The following is a 21,441-nucleotide window of genomic DNA, read 5'->3' as shown; positions in this document are numbered from 1 at the left end:
ATCTCTCCAGTAGCACTGTTGTGTTTCCAAACCACTCTCGATCAGCAGTCCTAAACGCCTGGATTTGAGCAATTGTGAGCCATTTCCCAGACTGTGAGGGGGAGGGATTAGAGGAGACAATTAGACAAAATCGTCTGTCTTATCTTAGTGAAAGCAAATATCTGCCTCATGTTAATGGCATGTTTAGGTTCCACAGAGGTAATACTAAGGGAATTACAGGGGATGTGGCCAGGAATGCCTGCGGTAATTCAATTAGAAGAACCTTTAGGAAACATATCATTGCATGAAATTCTTAGTTTCCCCCCAGTTGGGCAATTTAACACGATCTTTATTTCTGTCTCTTTTGGCATAGAGAAGGAAATAAAAGAACACTCACTGTTGAACTTGAACCACCACACTAAAGCATCCCTCAGGTGGAATTCAACAGAGAAAATCCTGTCATGTCCAGCATGTGCCCTCACCATGTCTGAGGCTTTTATACAGATAATGTGGGGGCGTTAATACAACTGCATAGCTCTTTGCTGCTATTTCCCATCACATGCTCATAGTGGCTCCCAAAGCCTGCCAGGGCTGGAAGGAGAGTCAGCCACCTTCTACTCCAATAACCTCATTGTATTCAGGAGGCCGCTAAAGCTCAGGAGAGTAACTTGCTCAGGGCAGTGACTTTCTCAAGGTCACAGGTGAAAGCTGCAGACCCGGCTCTTATTCTACCCAGCCCATGAACCTGGGCTTTCACAAGCGATGATTGCCATGGAAATGTTGGAATTAGGACTAGATGGACACAGACTTATGCAGAAGATGCAAATGATGCTTATGAGACGTTTGGCTGTATATCATGCAGAAAGGAACAACACTGACATTCTTCATCTCGCATCATTATTCAATAGGAGAGACCATAGGAGGCTTTTGGTTTGTTTCTATTTGTCCCAGGAACATTTTTAAAATGACTTGTAGAAAAACAGATTTTCTATTCCTCCCAATAGCCTGAAAATAATTTCTGTTATAGGATCTTACTCGTTCTTTCCATGAATGATATTCTACCCTGCCATTGTTTTACCTTCGGTAATTCAGAGAGGAGAGATGATGGGGTTCTCTCCCCTGATAAAATATCTCTGTGAACCCAGATCCAGATTGGGGATGCTGTGCTGTGTTCTGGACTCTGCCTCAAGGGGCACCCATGTTTGAAGTGGACAGGATCACGAAGAAGATGAGAAATGCCCATTTGTCTGGAGTCAGGGATGCAGCCAAGGTGCATCCTCATTTGCAAGCAAAACCTTGTGTCTAGCCATTTAGTGCATCAAATCCTTCTCTCCCCTTTTGATTTTAATAAGCCTTCATTTTGCCCTCTCTGCTGAACAGCTACCCATGACTAAGAAGATTTAACTTTCTTTTCATACGTATATGGGTGTCTCCTACATACTCATATTTGCATATGGATAAAAACCGTGGGACTGTGAAATGATGAGACTATCTGTGTACACACACACCTGGGAAGCCTTCATATCCGGGCCTGCCTCCAAGTCAAAGGGGGTCCTCAGGTAGTCGAGTGCCCTTGGGAGTCTCAGCACTCTCCCCTGGGACATTCTACTAATTAGAACATCTTAAGGCATCACCTTGAACACCTGGTAACAAAATAACTTCCACTCATTAACTTGCTCATGGTTTCATCAAACACCTATTGATCATCTAGTGTGTGACAAGCAATATTGCAGGGCCTGCGGGTATAAAATTTTAAGAAAATGAGATGCTCTCCTCATTTGAGGAGCTTATGGCCCAGGGCTTTCCTGAGCAAACTCCACTCATCTTCATTGTCCTATCCGTGATTCCTTCTATTTGGTTCTAAATGACTTTTTATATAAACACAAATTGTTCCCTGGAAGGGCAAATATTGGCCCCAATTTATTATATTTACAAGAATGTGCTCTAGGTTTTGGAGGCATTTCCAAAAACATTACAGGGTCATTGCCACATCTCTGGAATAAACCAATGTATCTAAGGGATTTCTCTGATGAGCAAAACTTTGTGTGTGCTTCAAATCTGGCATGTTTTGCAAGGTATTGTTGCTGTTGTATAGTCTAACCTCACATTCGCATACTCCCCGGTGGCCTGCACAGCTTTGCATAGGGCAAAACACGTTTCCAGGGCCCTGTGCTCCCTGGTAGCATTTTTTTTTCCCTTTCCTATGCCTGCTCTCAGCCTCGAAGCACTGAGTCTTTCTTCATGTCTTACTCCAGACCACTCAAGTCCTGCCATGTGTAGGCTTTGCCACTCTAGGCAAGTCATTTAGCCCCTCTGGGCTCAAGTGAAATCAAACCAACACCAATGCATACAAGGAGGAAGAGAGTTCGTTCCTGAAAAGCAGCTGGCAAAGAGCCAAGCCAATCTCGGAATGCCAACGTGTGAAGCAGAAGCTAGTGACCAGCTGTGAAACCAGGCACGCCAGAACCCAGGGGGGCGACATGTTCAGGGCCCAGCTCACGGGTGAGAAGATGGCCTGCAGGTAGCATTGTTGACGGCAGGCAGGCCAGGAGCAGAACTCCGGCAGATGGCATTCTGCTGATTTGTTGCTTCTTTTTAAAGGGTTTGGTGGAGCCCCCTCTCTGGGCTGGTGCCTCAAAGCGTTTGTAAAGAATAATGATACCTTCCTCTCTGGGTTATTTTAAGATTTTGATGACACACTGAGTATGGAAGTGCTTTGAAAACTGTAAAGTGCTCTACAAATGCTAATTTCTCCATTTACCCCCTTTCAAAACTGCTCAAAGCTGACAATTTATGGAGGAATAAGAGAAACAAATTCATGGTCAGAAGTAGATATTTGACAATGTTAAAATGTGCATTTCCATAGATTGCATTACCCTAACTCAGTTGATGGGACCCAGATTACATTTGAATACCCTAATGAACTTTGACTTTTACCAGTGCTCTGGCCATAGATTCAGAGATTCTGCATTCAAAAAGAAACCAGGTTTCATGACTTAAAAGATGATTTCAATGTGCCCTCAGGATTGAGTAGCACTGTCAAAAGAGGAAGTCCCATATGTTAGGATTTGGGTGAACACCAGATAACTGCCCCTGCTGTATCCAGCTTAGCCCTGTATATCCATTTACAGACACACAAGGCTGTTTTGCAGCCTTCATTCAAAATATATTCACTGGGCGGCTTCCCTGTGTCAGGCATATACTGAGAAGTCAAGAATAAATAATATGGAGCTCCCATTCTTAAGGTCAAGGTCATGAGAGGCATTAGTATGCCTGTAGGCTGTCAGTGAATCCCATCCAGTAAGTTCTACAATAAGGTAATGGAGGCTATCCCTAAAAGACTCCAAATTCTTCCAGCCATCAGGAAGGCTTTCCAGTAGGTCAGAGATTAAGGCGAGTAATGACAAACGTGTACTATTTTGCCAGGGGGAGAGTAGTGGCATCCAACATTCACTGGGTATTTAGCATAACCAGTCACTGTACTGTCCCCTGTCACTCATTTCCAGTTCCAGTGGCAAACTTAAGAGGGAAGTGCCAATCTTAGCCTCATTTTATTTTATTTATTTTTTAAAGATTTATTTATTAATTTGAAAGAGTTACACAGAGAGAGAAGGAGAGGCAGAGAGAGAGAGAGAGAGAGAGAGAGAGAGAGAGGTCTTCCATCCACTGGTTCATTCCCCAAATGGCTGCAATGGCCGGAGCTGTGCTGATCTGAAGCCAGGAGCCTGGAACTTCTTCCAGGTCTCCCACATGGGCCATCTTCTTTCCCAGGCCATAGCAGAGAGCTGGATTGGAAGTGGAGCAGCTGGGATATGAACCGGCACCCATATGGGATGCTGGTACTGCAGGCGGCGGCTTTACCCGCAATGCCACAGCACCGGCCCCAGCCCCATTTTATTATAGGAAAGTGGTTCTCTAAATGTGGTGCCTTCAGCAGCAGTCTTGCCATCATCCTGGAACTTGCTAAACATACAGACTCTTACTCTAACCAGCCCTTTGGTGACGCTGAAGTGTGCAAGTGTTTGAGAGCCACTGTGACAGGGAGGCTGAAACACAGGATAAGTAACTGCTCACAGCCACCAAAGACCAAGTGACAGGAAAAGGATTCACGTGCAGGCAATCTGACTCAGAGTCCCTACTTCTGATGTGCTGAGACGAAGGGGAACCCCTGCCCCCCAACTTGCTATGAGCTGAATTGCCTCCTACCTCGCTCCCCCAGTACATATACTGGAGCCCTCATCCCTAAGGGGGCTATATCTGGAGATAGGATCCTTGGGAGGAAGCTATGGTTAAACAGGCTTGGAAGGATGAGTTCCTACAACAAGTGCAAGAGGGAGCCCTTGGCAGAAACAAAACCCTACTGGGTTTTGATCTTGGACTTTCAAGGCTCTAGAACTATGAGGAAATGAATGTCTTTTGTTTAAGCTGCCCTGTCCACGGTATTTTGTTAGGGCTGCCTGAGCGGAGCAATGCACACCCCAGCCAGGGGAGAGGGAAGAGCATAAGCAAAGGGGACAGAAACAGGAGAGTGTGTGGCATTTACCTGAAGCATGGAACGAACAGGCCAGGGAATGAGGCGTGGAAGGGCATGGGGTAGGGTGGGAAGGTATGGCCAGAACTAAAGCCGGAGGGATTGAAACCAGATCCTGAAGGCCTTTTGTGTGCAAGGGAAAGGTGCTTAAACTTTTTAATATGAGCGATGAGGAGCCACTGAAGGATTTTAAGCAGATCGCATTTGCATTTTAGAACAATAACTATTAGAGGGAAGAAGAATGGATACAAATATGCTGATGGGGGGGAGTAGACTGATGAGTTAGGAAGCTGTTGCATGATTCTAGATTCAAAGCAAAGAAAATATGAACTAGGGTCATAGAAATTTGGGTCTAAAGTCTAAATATAAGATGTATTGAGATTAAGATGCTGATAAAAAATTGTGTAGAAAGGTCCACAAATATATCATGTGTAAACAGATATAGGTGTAAGTGGAGAGGTTGCTTACAGACCCATATTAAGTTGTTAACATTTCTTATTCAGAGCAATGAAACTGGAGAGGGAAGGAGGAAATAATTACCATTTCCTTTGTCTACTGAGAGAAACACGGAGAGCTTAAAATCAAAGCCAAATCAAGTCTTTTTTGGGGGAGAATAGCATTGCAATGGGAATAGCACAGCACAGCAATGGGAATATGCATGCCTTAGTAAACTATGTGTGTATGCAAAGAGCTTAGGGCAAGGGGAAGCCTTCAAGGGCAAAGCCAAGGATATCAGGAGGTATTTTAAAGCAATCTTCTTGGGTCACAATGACTAATACCATGGGCGGTGTCAGTCTGAGGTTAAACAGAGGGATACTATCCAGATATTTTTGCAGGAGTTCTTTTTGTGTAAGGTTGTGGTGGACTTGGTGCAAGCTGTGGGTCTAGTAGTCACTGGTGATAGTTTGGCTCAGGCAACCATGTGTAAGAACCCTTCCTTCATCATTAACTTCCTTTTTGTTGACATAGGTGACTCCCTCTTGATTCTGACAACTTTCTCCCCTTGTACCTCTGTATTCTACTTATTTTTAAAGATTTATTTTCATTTGAAAGGCAGAGTTACAGAAAGCGAAGACAGAGAGATTGAGATTTTTCCATCTGCTGGTTCACTCTTCAAATGGCCACAATGGCCAGGGCTGAGCCAGGCCAAAGCCAGGAGCCAGGAACTTCTTCCGAGTCTCCCACATGGGTGCAGGGGCTCCAGCACTTGGGACCATCTTCCACTGCTTTTGCAGACACATTAGCAAGAATTTAGATTGGACGTAGAGCAGCCGGGACATGAACCCGTGCCCATGTGGGATGCTGGTGCCGCAGGCAGAGGTTTCACCTGCTATACCACAACACTGGCCCCGGAAAGGCCATTTTTATTTTTCTCTTTTTCTCTGCTGGCAATTTCTTATATGTGATATGTCATTTCCTAATTCTAAAGAGAAATTTGCACTCATAGACACACAAAACACACCCACCACCATATACACATGCTTCACATCGATATCACATTCTATTTTTATCTCTGAGATATTTTAGGAAAGGAAAAAAATGACAGATTTTTCACTGAGTGTAAGATGGCGGGAGGGAGGAGAGGGGAGCATATTTAAAGATCTCTCCTCCTTTTTTTTGATTGCTCCCAAAGTCTTTCAGTTACAAACATTTAAACCTAGCAGCATGAAAATTCTCTTAGAAGGAGGCATTGTAGGGCAGATTGGAGGAAAATCAATGACCTATTTGCAGCAGGGTGGTGGGTCTGGTTTCCGACTTTGGCCACATGCACTAGAGCACTTTCTGTTTGACTTGTTAGGGCAACTTCGCCCAGCATGAGAGCAGCACGGAGGATGATTGTCTGGTAACACTTGGCCATCAGCTCCTCTGTGGCACAAGTCATAGAGAGGAGAGGAGGCTATAGAGGCCACCAGTCCTTCCCCAAATGTCTAAAGCAGGCTATTTTAAACATTCATTACCTTATTTAGCGACTCCAGCGTCTGATCTGGGTTTGCTTTGTATTCAAGTAGAGTCTGATGGTAGGCGGGGGCTGAAGCTCTTTCTCTCATCTTTCTTCAATGGGGATGCAGAAAATGCAGCTATCATTTGCAGGGTGAAAAGGACTTCTTAGCTCTCTGGTTTTCAATTTTTATTTAGATAGAAAAATTTAAGATTCAGGTATGCTCCAAGATTGTTTTGTTGATGTTATACAAAAGCAGGATAGAAAAAGATGTCTTTTAAAAACAAAAAGTGTCCTCCATTAGAGAGTATGGCCAAAACTTTTCTTTGCCTTATTCTCCCCCAAGCAATGCATAAGCAGAAACTGATGGCTGTACATGTAAAACAGAATCCAACCACTTTACACCATCTTTATAACTACCACTCTAGTCCTAGTCACTAACACACACACACACACACACACACAAAGTAGGCAGGCATACAGGTTAAAATTGATTAGGTTTGTGAGCTGGAAGACCACGCCTTCACCATGCCCCTGTGTGACCTCATCCCCCTACCTGGCCACACCTGGGTGCCCACCAGCCAATCAGGGTAATTAACCACTCCCCTTTGGAAATGGGTTAAAAGCCTGGGACATGGTGTGTCCTGCCCTTCTCTTCTTCCCTGGCCTCTTGCCAGGAGGGGGCTGGCTGTAGCCCTGTGCCTCCAGGGGCTGGCCTTCGGGCCACCCGCCCTAGGCTTCCTGGCCTAGATGCTCCTCCAGTGGCTGGCTCCTGGTGCTCGGTATGAACTCAGATTTACCTCTCTGTCTCTCTGAGATAAAGCTCTCACTCTCCTATGCATCTTTCTCATTAAGTAAAGGCTTAAAATGTGCCATGCTGCCTCATTTATCTGTGCCGGTATTTAGAATTCTTCTGTAAATATTAGGCAAGAACCCTCTTGGGCTCATTAATATTGGGGATTTATTAATAAGCATATTGTGATATTGTATGGCACCCCAAATTCCGGTAGCATATGTGACACCGCAGATGGTGCTTCTGGGGAACTTTAAGGGCCACAAACTTATAGAATTTTAGGGGGTCTATCTCTGATTTCACACACACACACACACACATATTTAAGATTCAATTATTTATTTGAAAGGCAGAGTTAGAGAGAGAGATATCTTTAATCTACCGCTTCACTCCCCAAATTGCTGCAATGGCCAGAGTTAGGCCAATCTGAAGCAAGGTGTCAGGAGCCAGTAGTTTCTTCTGGGTCTCCCATGTGGGTGCCCCATGTGGGTGCAGGGACCCAAGGATCTGAGGCCATCCTCCACTGCTTTCCCAGGTGCATTAGCAGGGAGCTGGATTGGAAGTGGGGCAGCTGTGACTTGAATCAGCACCCATATGGAATGTCCATGCCACAGGCCATGGCTTTACCTGCTACACCACAGAGCCGTCCCCCAACATACATTTTTTAAAGATTTATTTACTTATTTGAAAGAGTGACAGAGAGAGAGAGGGAGGGAAAAGACAGAGATCTTGCATCTACTGGTTTACTCCCAAATGTTAGCAAAGGCCAGCTGAAGCCAGGCTGAGCCAAGCTGAAGCCAGGAGCTTCATCCAGGTTAGGGGCCCAAACATTTGGGCCAATTTCTGCTGCTTTTTTCCAGGTCACTGGGGAGCAGGATCAGAAGTGGAGCAGCTGGGAAATGAACCAGTGCTCATATCGGATGCCAGCATTGCAGGCAGAGGCTTTAGCTACAACACCACAATGCTGGCCCTAGCCACCTACATCTGTGACCCAATCCGTTGTTCTGACCTTAGAACTAGTCTCTACGTTCATTCTTGGTATCCCAGGACTGCTTTACAAGGCAGCAGCCACAGCAAGCCTTCTTCATGCTGAGATTGAAATTGAGAGTCCTAAGAGTCTCACGGAATCTGGTCATCACCACCTGTCCAATCTCATCTCCCCCTACTCCCCCTCACAGCTCTGTGGCCACTCTGGTCCCTTTGCTAATCCTCTCACAAGCAAAGTAAGCCCTGCCCGCACTCACTCTTCCCTGGTTTGTCAGGCTCGTGTCCTCCAAATGCCCTATGATGCTCCTCCCTCATTTGCTTCAAGTCCTTGATCAAATATGCCCCTCGCTTGAGTACACTGTACAAAGCCACACACTCCCCATCGCTCTCTAATGCCGTGCCCCACATTGTTCTTCTTCGCATTTCATATTCATTGAGAGGTTTGCTATGTGGACGCCTTATTAGACTCTAAGCATGTAATATCAAATCACTAATTAGCAATTACCCTGTAGCAATTATTCAGTATTTTGTGTAGTAAGTATGAGGTAAAAACAATATTTATAGTGCCTTGCAGTTTATGAAATGAGCCTTGTTGAATAGAACTCGGACATTGAAGTGTGGGAGAGGGCTAAATGGGTGATGGCCCATCTATGCCTTGAGTTTATTTTTCCTAATTTGTCCCTCTCTTTATCAGGATGGGTTTAAACGGGATTCATGAGGCAATCTCAGCTTCGTCAGCTGTATCATAAAGGAATCTTCTTTAATAAAAGAGAAGACGGAAGTTTCCTTAGTTTTCTCTTGAGACCCTAAAAGGAGTCCTTCCCAGTAACTGAATGTGAGAGAGATTGCATAGCGCTTTTTTTTTTTTTTTTTTTTTGACAGGCAGAGTGGATAGTGAGAGAGAGAGACAGAAAGAAAGGTCTTCCTTTTTGCCATTGGTTCACCCTCCAATGGCCACTGCAGCTGGAGCACCGTGCTGATTCGAAGCCAGGAACCAGGTGCTTATCCTGGTCTCCCATGGGGTGTAGGGCCTGAGCACTTGGGCCATCCTCCACTGCACTCCTGGGCCATAGCAGAGAGCTGGCTTGGAAGAGGGGCAACCGGGACAGAATCCGGCGCCCTGACCGGGACTAGAACCCGGTGTGCCGGTGCCACAAGGTGGAGGATTAGCCTATTGAGCCGCAGCACCGGCCGCATAGCGCTCTTGCTAGGCTGCATGGTAGCTATCATGTCGCCTTACATACTGTTGGTTTCCATAAAAGAGCCTTTGCCTGAAGAGTAAAAACTGTTGGTTATTGGGCTGGTTGAAGTTGTTTTTCCCTGAGCCTAGGCCATGTCTGGTGCTCCCATAGTGGAATCTGGACCAAGGATCAGCCTTCTGGCCTTGATCTACCTTGCTCAAATCAGGACCCACTGGGACAATGCAAGATTCATGCTCTAGCCTGAATGCACTTTAAGACGGGTTCACAGATCCTTGTGAGATTCACCTTACACTGATTTAAGGAACACTTTGAGTGCCTCGGGAGTTACCATGTATGGTACTAGGGATAAAATGGTGAGTCCAAATGAGTAATGTGGCAGCCTTCATGGAAATTACAGATCGGGAGAGAATCAAAAAACGTAAAAGCATAACCGACACGTGCTATGGGTCGAAGAGATGAAATGTTATCAAAGGCTGATTGGTATCTTGGCCTGGACAGAGTGAGTCAGGGTAGGCTGAGTAACAGGTGCAGTAGTGAGAACATCTGGAGAAAATGGCCTGTGGTTGCAGGACACTAGATTGACCCTAACCCTAACTAGACTGAAATGTTTCTGTGGCTAATGCATGGAGCAAGACAACCTGTATGAGACTGGAGAGGTATATGGGGTGGTGGGGGAAACCATTAATAGCTTTGTAGCCATTTTGATTATATATATATATATGTGTGTGTGTGTGTATGTATGCATAATATATATTATATGCATATATACATATATAATATGTAAAATGAAAGAGAGATACAAAGCATTGGTTTGGTTGCTAAGTTTGGGGGCTGGGGGATGTAAGTTGTCTATAGATGCAAAACCAATTACAGCAAATCTAGTGACTTCAACCTACACACAGCAGTTATCTCACAGTTTCCATGAGTCATAGGTTTTTGCATGGCTTAGGCTAGATCCTTGACTCAGGGCCTCACAAGGGTACAAAGTATCAGCTGGTTGCATTCTCACCTGGCAGCTGCATCAGGGGAGGCTCTGCTTCCAAGCCCTTTCAGATCTTTGGTCGCATTCACACGCTTGTAGTTACAGCCTGAGGACCACTCTCCTTACCACCTCCCAGTCGGAATGTGGCCGATCTTCTGCAAGGCCAGCAGGATTATCTGTGTCTCTCCTGTCTGTTCAAATGGGGATCTTAGGTACTGAGTCCCATCACCTCGACTGGATTGTATTGGCTCGCGGTGACTCTCAGGTCCTTCCTGCGCTCAAGGAGAGGTACACAGTTCTGACTCATCAGGGGTGTGCTTACCATAGGAGGAAAAATGGAGATGACAGGTTCAGATCTGTTGAATACAGAATGCATTGAACATCCTGACTAGAAATGACAATTTTATTAGGGTGGTGGTAGGAAGAAAAAGAATTATGGATAATCTTTTTTTTAAAGATTTTTTAATGTATTTATTTGAGAGGTAGGGTTACAAATAGTGAGAGGGAGAGACAGAAAGGTCTTCCTTCCGTTGGTTCACTCTCCAAATAGCCACAATGGCCGGAGCTGTGCTGATCCGAAGCCAGGAGCCAGGTGCTTCTTCCTGGTCTCCCATGCGGGTCCAGGGGCCCAAGCACCTGGGCCATCTTCTATTGCTTTCCCAGGCCACAGCAGAGAGCTGGATTGGAAGAGGAGCAGTTGAGACTAGAACCGGCACCCATGTGGGATGCTGGTGCCACAGGTGGAGGATTAACCTACTGTGCCACGGCGCCAGCCCCTGGATAATCTTGAGTAATGTTTTAGAGGTAAAATTGTTGGAACTTGGTGATGAGTTACACCTAAAAGACAAGGAAGAGGTGTCAAAAATGACCACCAGGGGCTGACATTGTGGTGCAATGGGTTGTCATAGCATGCAACGGCAGCATTCCATATCAGAGCACCAATTAGAGTTCTGCCTGCTCAGCTTCTGACCCAGCTTCTTGCTAATGTGCCTGGGAAGGCAGCAGAAGATGGCCCAGGAATTTGAGCCTCTGTCACCCTTGTAGGAGACCAGAATGGAATTCCTGGTTCCTGGCTTTAGTCTGGCCCATCCCCGATGGGTGCAGCCACTTGGTGAGTGAACCAGACGATCTAAGATCTGTTCTTCTCTCTCTTTCTCCTTCTCTGTCACTTTGCCTTTCAAATAAATATACAGATAAATATTTTAAAAAGAAAAGAAAAAGGATAGACATTATTTTTAAAAAAAGACTGTCAAGTTTCTACTGAATAAGTAGATCAATGAGTGACACTCATCATTATGTACTCACTAAAATCCACTGGGATGCTTGCAAAAAATATTGACCCCAGACTTCTTAAACTGAAACTTTGGTGGCCTATGCATTGATATTGTTTCAGACTTTCCAGGTGATTCTGCTATGCATCCAAGACTGAGAAGCACAGTAATAAGTTTATTATTTTGTGCTTTCCTGTGATAGGTGACTGCTCAAGGTCATAAAGCTTATTTGGGCTATGTTGACTTTGAAAACACATTGAGACATCCAATTTGAAGTATTCGGTTAGGTAGTATATGAATTATAGGAGTTCAGGAAGATGGCCTGGATTGGAAGTACAAATACTCTAACTGCTTTGTGAAGCATGGGTGTGGGTGAGGTCACACACACACAGAACAAACAGTGACAGGGGCCAGTGTCATGGTGTTGTGGCAGAAGATGGTCCAGGTACTTGGACTCCTGCCATCCACATTGGAAACTCAAATGAAGCCCCTGGCTGTTGGCTTCGGCCTGGCCCAGCCCCAGCTGTTGCGACCATCTGGGGAGTGAACTAGGAGATTAAAGATCTCTTTCTCTTTCTCTCTCTCTCTTTGTAACTCTAACTTTCAATAACTAAATAAATCTTAAAAAAAAATAAACAGTGGTAAGAATAAAAGGCCTAAAGCCAAGATTTGAGAAACTAACATGAAATGACTTCATGTAGAAATATGAATCTATAAGGACTGGCCACAGAAAAAAACAGAACAAACAGAGCTTGTGGGGTCAAGGAAGCTAAGAGAACAGAGTGTTTGAGAAAAACCAAATTGAGGCATGTGTTTGCTGTAGGGGTTAAGACACAGTTAGGGACACCCACACTCCCTGGACAACAGTCAATGTTGTGGAATGACCTATGCAAGTGAGCTGGGGACACTGAAGTGCCTGAAGATAGAGCATGGTATGGAGCTCTGGCGACTTTTAATCAATCCCCCCCCCCCCCCCCCCCGCCATTGCCCTCTGAAAAAGCATTTTTTTCCTCATTACAAAGATTATGAGTACAAAATACAGGAGTTTTAGGAAAAACAGATTAGCCAAAATGAAGGAAATAAGCCTCCCAGCCAGTGGTAACTAGGAATGGGGTGTTGATACACACACACATTCATATCTTCTCGGAGACCTTTCCTAAGCAGGAATATATTATACTTAGCATAAAAATAACCTCCACGCACTGTTTTATAACCTGTATTCTTCACTTCATAGGTCCTGAATAATTTTCCATATCATTAAATATTCTTGTATAGCATCCTTTTAAATGATTGCATTTTACTTAATTATATGGATGTGCAATAATGTGCTCAAGCAACCTATTGTTTGACATTTAGGCTATTTTTAATTTTCCACTATTACAAAGGTCACATCATAAAATATAAATGTTTTTAGGAATGTGGGAGGGGCAGGGTCAGCAAACAGCTCCCCTTTCTCCACCTCCATGGTTGGAATCCAACTGAAGAATAAAACAAGTCAAATCTGCCTGATTCTGAAGAGGATGAGTAGAGAATGTGACCTAGATCTGGGAGCAAAGGAAAGCCTGATATGCCGTGTTGTTAGCAAACAGAGAGCAGGCAGAGTGCACACGCACTGTGGTCAGAGGGCTGCCAGAGAAGAGTCTCGAAATAACAGGCCCAGCCAGAGAGCTCCGCTCTGCTCTCAAACTCACAGTACAGACAATTGTTGGCGAGACAGGCTTGGACATTGTTTTCTTTAAAAAAAAATTCATTTTTTATTTATTTGACAGGAAGAGTGTGTGTGTGTGAGTGTGTGTGTGTTAGAGAGAGAGTGAGAGAGTGCACACCTGCCTTCCATTGCTGGTTCACTCCCCAAATAGCTGCAATGGCTGGGACTGGTCCAGGCAGAATCCAGGAGCTTAGAACTCCATCTGGGTCCCCTAGGTAGGTAGCAGGGGCTGAAGCACTTAGGCCATCTTCTGCTGCCTCCCAGGAGCATTAGTAGGGAGCTGGAGTGGAAGTGGAGCTGCCAGTACTTTAACAAGTGCTGTGATATGGGATCCCGGCGTCACAACCAGTGGTTTAACCAGGTGCACCGAAACACTGGCTCTGGCGTATTTTCCTTGATGAGCTCTTCCCCATATGGCATAGCTGACCTGCCAGGTGGTCTTCAGTGAGCCTCAGTTTCTGGTATTCACACACTCGTGTAGTCCCCTCCCATGGCATGTTGGTGTGGTGTACGTGATCAGTGATGACGCTGTGTGACTTGCAGGCGAAGTCATATGAGTCATTAGAGACTGCATTGCTGACTTTCGGATCACTCGCTCTGGGAGCCAGGTTCCATGTTGTGAGGATAGCAAGAGGGCTCAATGCAGAGCTCTGGGTGAGAAAGAAATGACCTCCCGCAACATCCAGTGGGGCTGAAGATGAGCCACCCAGGCATGAGTCCCCTCTCCCCAGTCAAACCTTCAGGTTACTGTAGCTCTAGATGACGTCAGGTCTACAACTTCAGGAGAGACCCGAGCCAGAACCTCTCACGTACGTTCCTGACCCACAGAAATCTGTGAGATAGTGTTTACTTTTGCTTTCAGCTGCTAGGTTTGGGCATATTTCACAGTAATAGACTATCTGTACCTGGTTCAGAAAAGGAGGCTTTCCCTCTCCCACTTGCCAACGAACAAACATCCTTAATATTGAATCTCTGTATAACTTCAAAATGATTGTCCAGATGTAGACTCACTAGGTCAAAAGAGATGCGGAATTCTGACGCTGTGTGCCTCCAGACTAACCTGTCTTGTCTTGGGTAGCATAGCACTGACCGTAAAGTTCATGGTCACGCCGCCATCGTTCCTGTCGCCTCACGTACTTGTCTGCATGCCTTGTCATTCTTTTCTGTGTGGAACAGTTTGGATTAGAAAAGGGACAAGGAAGGCCGGCGCCGTGGCTTAACAGGCTAATCCTCCGCCTTGCGGCGCCGGCACACCGGGTTCTAGTCCCGGTTGGGGCGCCGGACTCTATCCCGGTTGCCCCTCTTTCAGGCCAGCTCTCTGCTATGGCCCGGGAAGGCAGTGGAGGATGGCCCAAGTGCTTGGGCCCTGCACCCGCAAGGGAGACCAGGAGAAGCACCTGGCTCCTGGCTTCGGATCAGCGAGATACGCCGTCCGTAGCGGCCATTGGAGGGTGAACCAACGGCAAAAAGGAAGACCTTCCTCTCAGTCTCTCTCTCTCACTATCCACTCTGCCTGTCAAAAAAAAAAAAAAAAAGAAAAGGGACAAGGAGAGGACAATGGCAGAGTCACCAGGGGTTGGTGGAAAGCATGAAGGACCGTGGGGTGTGTGCTGGCTTTGGAGGGCTATCTTCGTAAATAGATGAGAAAGATGAGCGTTCACTGATACTCGGGCTGGCGACAGTGACACAGCAGACTTCATGCACGCGTTCGGTATGGGCCTCCAACACACTGATAGGTGGGAATTCAATCTGTTTCTAAGAGACATGTGGCGAGCAGGCAAGAATAAGGGAAGCAAAGAGCCCCAAAGCAATAGCGATTGCATATGGTGTTAGAGAGTTAGAAGAAGACCACAGCAGAGGACAAGCTTGGCTAATGAGTTCCCATAGCAAGAGGCTCCTGCTTATGGGCAAGAAGCTATCAGGCTCCAGCAGTAGAGCGCCATGCTTTTCAGAGTCCTATTTTTAGCATGCTCCCCATGGTGGTGCCCAGGAGTTGCTAGATCTGAATTAAAAACTCCAGGTCTCTACCAGCCTCCCCTCCTTTCTTAATAAAGGGTTATTGATTTACTAATGGCCTGTAGATCCTGCTGCAAAAACCCCATCGAAGCACAAAGATGTTACCTAGAGCCTGAGTGGCTGACGGCTTGGAAGAAACCAAGTGCCGGGCACAGCCAGGGAAACAGAAGACGGACTTAGAAAATGTCCAGCCTGAGAGGAAGGCAGGGCAGCGGGCAGGGTGCTGGGAGGAGTGGGCAGCGGGCAGGGTGCTGGGAGGAGTGGACAGCGGGCAGGGTGCTGGGAGGAGTGGACAGCGGGCAGGGTGCTGGGAGGAGTGGGCAGCGGGCAGGGTGCTGGGAGGAGTGGGCAGGGTGCTGGGAGGAGTGGGCAGCGGGCAGGGTGCTGGGAGGAGTGGGCAGGGTGCTGGGAGGAGTGGGCAGGGTGCTGGGAGGAGTGGGCAGCGGGCAGGGTGCTGGGAGGAGTGGGCAGCGGACAGGGTGCTGGGAGGAGTGGGCAGCGGGCAGGGTGCTGGGAGGAGTGGGCAGCGGGCAGGGTGCTGGGAGGAGTGGGCAGCGGGCAGGGTGCTGGGAGGAGTGGGCAGCGGGCAGGGTGCTGGGAGGAGTGGGCAGCGGGCAGGGTGCTGGGAGGAGTGGACAGCGGGCAGGGTGCTGGGAGGAGTGGGCAGGGTGCTGGGAGGAGTGGGCAGCAGGGGAGAAGTGGTGCCTCAGGAGGCAGACATGGAAGAGCCGGCCTGTGGCGGGCCCATGTGGGAATACAGGGAATACAGGGTCCCTCTGGTACTCGTTGGAACCCGAGAAAAGCAGAGGGCAGTGAAAGGAGTCTGTGCTGGGTGGCAAAGACTGGCCTTGATTCTTCCCCCAGCTCTGCTGTTCATCAGCTGCCTGAGCTGCACTTGTAACCACACACGGGTTCCTCTCCCAGACCGGGGCCCATGTGGTCCAGAAGGCCAGAGCTCCAGATGCCTGGTGCTGATGTGGGGCCCTGTGCCTGGATTTTTCTCTACCTGCAGCATTTGCGGTTTTCCTCTTTGGCCACTCCCTGGAGAAGGCTCATGCCCTGGGCAGAGAGAGAGAGCACAGGCTTCTGCTGGAAGAGCGGGAACAGGGTGGGAGACAGGGCTGTGGATCGGAAGGTGGGAAAACCAAGAACAGGCAAGAGCAGCCAGGCCAGCAGGGCTAAGTGCTGCTGGGGGGGGGGGGGTGCTGGGATGCCTGGGAAAGCAGCGGAAGATGGCCCAAGTGCGTGGGTCCCTGCACCTGCGTAGGAGACCTACAAACAGCTTCTGGCTCCCAGCATTGGATCGGCACAGCTCCAGCCACTGTGGCCATTTGGGGAGTGAACCAGCAGATGGAAGACCTCTCTCTGTCTCTCCCTCTCTCTGTCTGTAACTTTACCTCTCAAGTAAATAAATAAATCTCAAAAGAAGAAGTCCCGTGGGGAAGGCAAGGAGACGATCCAGGAGGAACCGCAGGGCTGCGGCTCGAGCTCAGGATCCAGACCACCCACTGCAGCCAGCAAGAGCTGGAAGCTTGAGAAATTACGTAATCTCATTAGCACCTGATTTCCTTACCTGTGACATGAACATAACCGCCCAGTGCGAGGCTTTTTTATGGCTCCCATGAAAGGATGGCTGGAAAGCAGTAAGAATAGTGTCTGACACTGAGTTATTACTCAGTGTTGGCCACAGGTCCTCGAAAGCCTGCCTGGCCTGGAGACTGGGAAGCGCTGGGCTGGTTTTGTGGGTGTTGTGCTCAATGATGGTGGTGGGATGCGGGGCCCGAGGTGGGGGTGGAGAAAGATGCCTGGAAGGAGGTTCAAGAGCAGTGTGGAGAGACAGCTATGGGAGAGAGTGTTCTGGGTCTAACAGCAAAAAATCCAACTAGTGAAAAAAGGAAGATCAGGATTTTAAGAAGTTTGTTCACCGTCCTGAGCACTCCTCCCCTCCTGGTGTGGTGGCAACCTTGACTCATCACCTGCTCATCCCTTCCCTTCACAGAAATGCCGCCCAGGTGGTGAAGCCAGGAATAGCATGTGTTACTCCCTGGCCTCCCCTCCCCTACATCTCTGCATCATGGCCTCAGATGTGTGACCCCTGCACCTGCCCTGGGGGTTGTACTCCTGGGGTGTGTTGATGGTATACAGAAAGGTTGTACCTGGTCACACAAATTCACCCTGATTCTTTGCTTTGCCTCTCAGGTCTTTATCTTGCTTGTATTCCCTGCCCCTTTACAACTGTGCTGCATCACCAAAAAGGAGGCTTAATTATCATTCCAGGGATTAAGAGATAAAACACAGGAGGCGTCAGGGCCCTGTGTGGGACCATGCAGGTTGTGTTGTGCTCAGCAACACAGGTTGCCAGTCACTTAGACTACAGTGTGAATGGCGTCTCTTGGTGCTGCCCAAGGATGACCTATTCCACAGTAGGCAGGGAACCTGTGGGGAAGGGGGGAGGTTCTAAGCAAACAAACACAAGCTAGAACTGAGAGCATCTTTAACTGAAACTTCAGGGGACAAGAAGCTGAGCAAACCTAGGGGTAATTGCTCCCTAGGCCATGCACACCAGCTGCCACGTCAGGAGGGCAGTTCGCCCCTTTGGGCAGCTCATTAGGGCAGAGAGTGAGGGTGGATGGGGTGACCCATCCTGCTCACATCCTGCTGCTTCCCCAGGGCCAGTTCCAGGGAGCGCCTGGGCCATCCGCTCGGCTGCCTGGCCAAGGACTTGACTACGCACAAGGCTGCAGGGCTGGCAGGGCGTCAAGGCTGGAGGGGCCGGGCGGTAGCTGCAGGAGCCACGTTTATGAATGAGGGTGATGAATGGTTTCTGTTTGTTTAGACGAAACCTCAGCTCCGCCTCACACAAGTGGAGCCATCGAACGGGAGCTGCTGAGGTTGCTGGAAACGGAAGATGTTCTAACCAGCTGTTCCCACTGGTGGCTGAGGCTCTCAGAAGAGCAGCTAAGACTCACGTCTTGCTTAGCGTCTTCTAAATGATGGGGAAAGAACCAGTGCTCAAAAGACCCTACTTTCAATCTTTTTCCAGTTAGAAAAGAATGATTTTCTAAAAACAATTCCTGTGTGCTGAAACAATGAATCATTTTGTGCAGAACTGGGGACTATATAAAATCATAACAAAAACATACAAAGCACCTAGAATTGCAGCAGCCGGCAGCAATCAGCGATCCCCATTCCTTAGCAATACTTCTCCCAGGACTGCAGAGCGCTTCAGTTTTCGAATTCATTCTGCAGTGCAGGTGTGGGAGGGTTGGTTGGAAGAGGGTGAGGTGTCCTTCATCATTTTGAAAAGGAGGGAAGTCAAAATAGCAAGTTCACTGACTTGTTCTCGGATAATGCACACAATCAGAGCAGTTAACACTTGTCCAGTGCTTTTCAGTCGGAAGGACCTTTCCCTGCAGGTGACATGGCGCTGTGTGCTCTCCGTGCGCATTCCTCTGGAGCGGAAGGTGATTCGGGAGAGGCGCACCTGGTAGTCGGAGGCAGAGAGGCGGGAGCCGAGACCTCTGATCCCTTCACTTGGATAGGACTATGTGTCACTCAGAATCTTTATGCTTAAGGCAACACAAAGGAAAGAGTGTACTGCTCCTCCTAAAGTTATAGCACACGGGCATCCATTGGGAGGGGGTGAACAGGGCATCGGCCTGAGGAGTATATGAGGCGTGCACAGGAACAGTTGAATTCTGGGTGTCTCCAGCCCTGTGCTGCCCCTTTGGCAGCCACTAGCCACGAGCTGCTATTGAGCTCTTACCATGCAGTGTGTGCTACAAAGAAGCTGAGTGTTTCACTGTAACCTTAATAAAATTTAAAAATTTATACTCCATTCACATGATAGAAATTTTTAAAGTGCTCTTAGAATAACTCAGGTATGTAAATCTATCCTTTAACTATAATTTACTTCAAATCTAAATAAAGAATCCAATGTTTCTGATGAAAAATGAATTTCAAAATTGAGATGTGCTCTAAGTGTAAACTCTACACCATATCTCAGTCGCTGTGAAAAAATTATCTCAGTAATGATTGTCTTGCATTACTGACATGTTCCAATGATGTTTTACATATTTGAGTTTAAATAGTAAAATTAAGTGCATCTAGTTCTTTTTCACCTGTTGAATGTAGCTAATATGTATGCAGCTTGTACATTAGACAGCCCAGGAGACAATCCCATGAGAAGACTGCATGTATGTTTACTCTGCTGTGCATGGTGAGATGCTGTCTTACCCCAGCGTTGGAAGTCCTGCCTGTCTTTCAGTAGCTAAGCATATGTTGGAGTTGTGGCCTGCAGTGAGATCAAGTAGGGTTTCAGTGTTGGCACCGTCAGCTGTGATTATGTGTGATTTCTTCCTACTTTGGGATACTTTCAGTCTCACAGAGAAGTTGTGTGAGGATATAAAGAATTTTCATATGTTCTTCACCCAGAGACCCCCCCACCCCCACCCCGAAGCTTCGCAACTCACCCGATGAACAGGAGCTCCAGCCCAGAACTGACCCTTATGTGTGGTTGTCACGCTGCTGCTTTTGTAGGCTGTCACTCGGTTCAGGTTGTCTGATGTTTCTTCAGGCTGAGGTTCAGATCATGAACTTGGCAGGACGATCACTGCAGTAACTCTGGAATCAACTGGGATCTGTCACGTGGCTCATGGTGTCTACGTGGGCTGTTACCGGGGCTGTTCACTGGGACCAGCTGTGGGCTGTTACTGGGGGTGCTGTTCACTGGGACCAGCTGTGGGCTGTTACTGGGGGGGGGGCTGTTCACTGGGACCAGCTGTGGGCTGTTACTGGGGGGGGGGCTGTTCACTGGGACCAGCTGTGGGCTGTTACTGGGGGGGGCTGTTCACTGGGACCAGCTGTGGGCTGTTACTGGGGCTGTTCACTGGGACCAGCTGTGGGCTGTTACTGGGGGGGGGGCTGTTCACTGGGACCAGCTGTGGGTTGTTACTGGGGCTGTTCACTGGGACCAGCTGTGGGCTGTTACCGGGGCTGTTCACTGGGACCAGCTGTGGGCTGTTACTGGGGGGAGCTGTTCACTGGGACCAGCTGTGGGCTGGTACTGGGGGGAGCTGTTCACTGGGACCAGCTGTGGGCTGTTACCGGGGCTGTTCACTGGGACCAGCTGTGGGCTGTTACTGGGGGGGGGGGGGCTGTTCACTGGGACCAGCTGTGGGCTGTTACTGGGGCTGTTCACTGGGACCAGCTGTGGGCTGTTACTGGGGGGGGGGCTGTTCACTGGGACCAGCTATGGGCTGTTACTGGGGCTGTTCACTGGGACCAGCTGTGGGCTGTTACTGGGGGGGGGGGGGGCTGTTCACTGGGACCAGCTGTGGGTTGTTACTGGGGCTGTTCACTGGGACCAGCTGTGGGCTGTTACTGGGGCTGTTCACTGGGACCAGCTGTGGGCTGTTACTGGGGGGGGCTGTTCACTGGGACCAGCTGTGGGCTGTTACTGGGGGGGGGCTGTTCACTGGGACCAGCTGAGTAAGATGGTGGCTCTCAAGATTACTCATAGGGGCCGGCTCAGTGGCTCACTTGGTTAATCCTCCGCCTGCAGCGCCAGCATCCCATATGGGTGCCGGTTCTAGTCTAGGTTGCCCCTCTTCCAGGCCAGCTCTCTGCTGTGGCCAGGGAGTGCAGTGGAGGATGGCCCAAGTGCTTGGGCCCTGCACCCGCATGGGAGACCAGGAGAAGCACCTGGCTCCTGGCTTTGGATCAGCGCAGCGCGGGCTGTGGAGGCCATTTGGGGAGTGAACCAACGGAAGGAAGATCTTTGTCTCTCTCTCACTGCCTAACTATCTGTCAAATATAAAAAGATTATTCACAGTAATATTTTTTCTGTGTATAATTGAGTATTTTGAGGGAGAGGCTTTGAGACATGAATTAGTTCATTCTTCATCAGCTTTTACTGGATGGTTTAGCCCTTTTCATGTTTCTGACCCAAATGGGTTGTCACCATCATGATCACTGAATGATGACTTTCTAGTTCAAGTTTTATTCAAGAGGCTAAAGATAGGGTGTGTGTGT

Source organism: Lepus europaeus, chromosome 5 (assembly GCF_033115175.1).
Source record: "Lepus europaeus isolate LE1 chromosome 5, mLepTim1.pri, whole genome shotgun sequence".
Classification (NCBI taxonomy): Eukaryota; Metazoa; Chordata; class Mammalia; order Lagomorpha; family Leporidae; genus Lepus; species Lepus europaeus.
Note: the sequence above shows the minus strand (reverse complement) of the source record.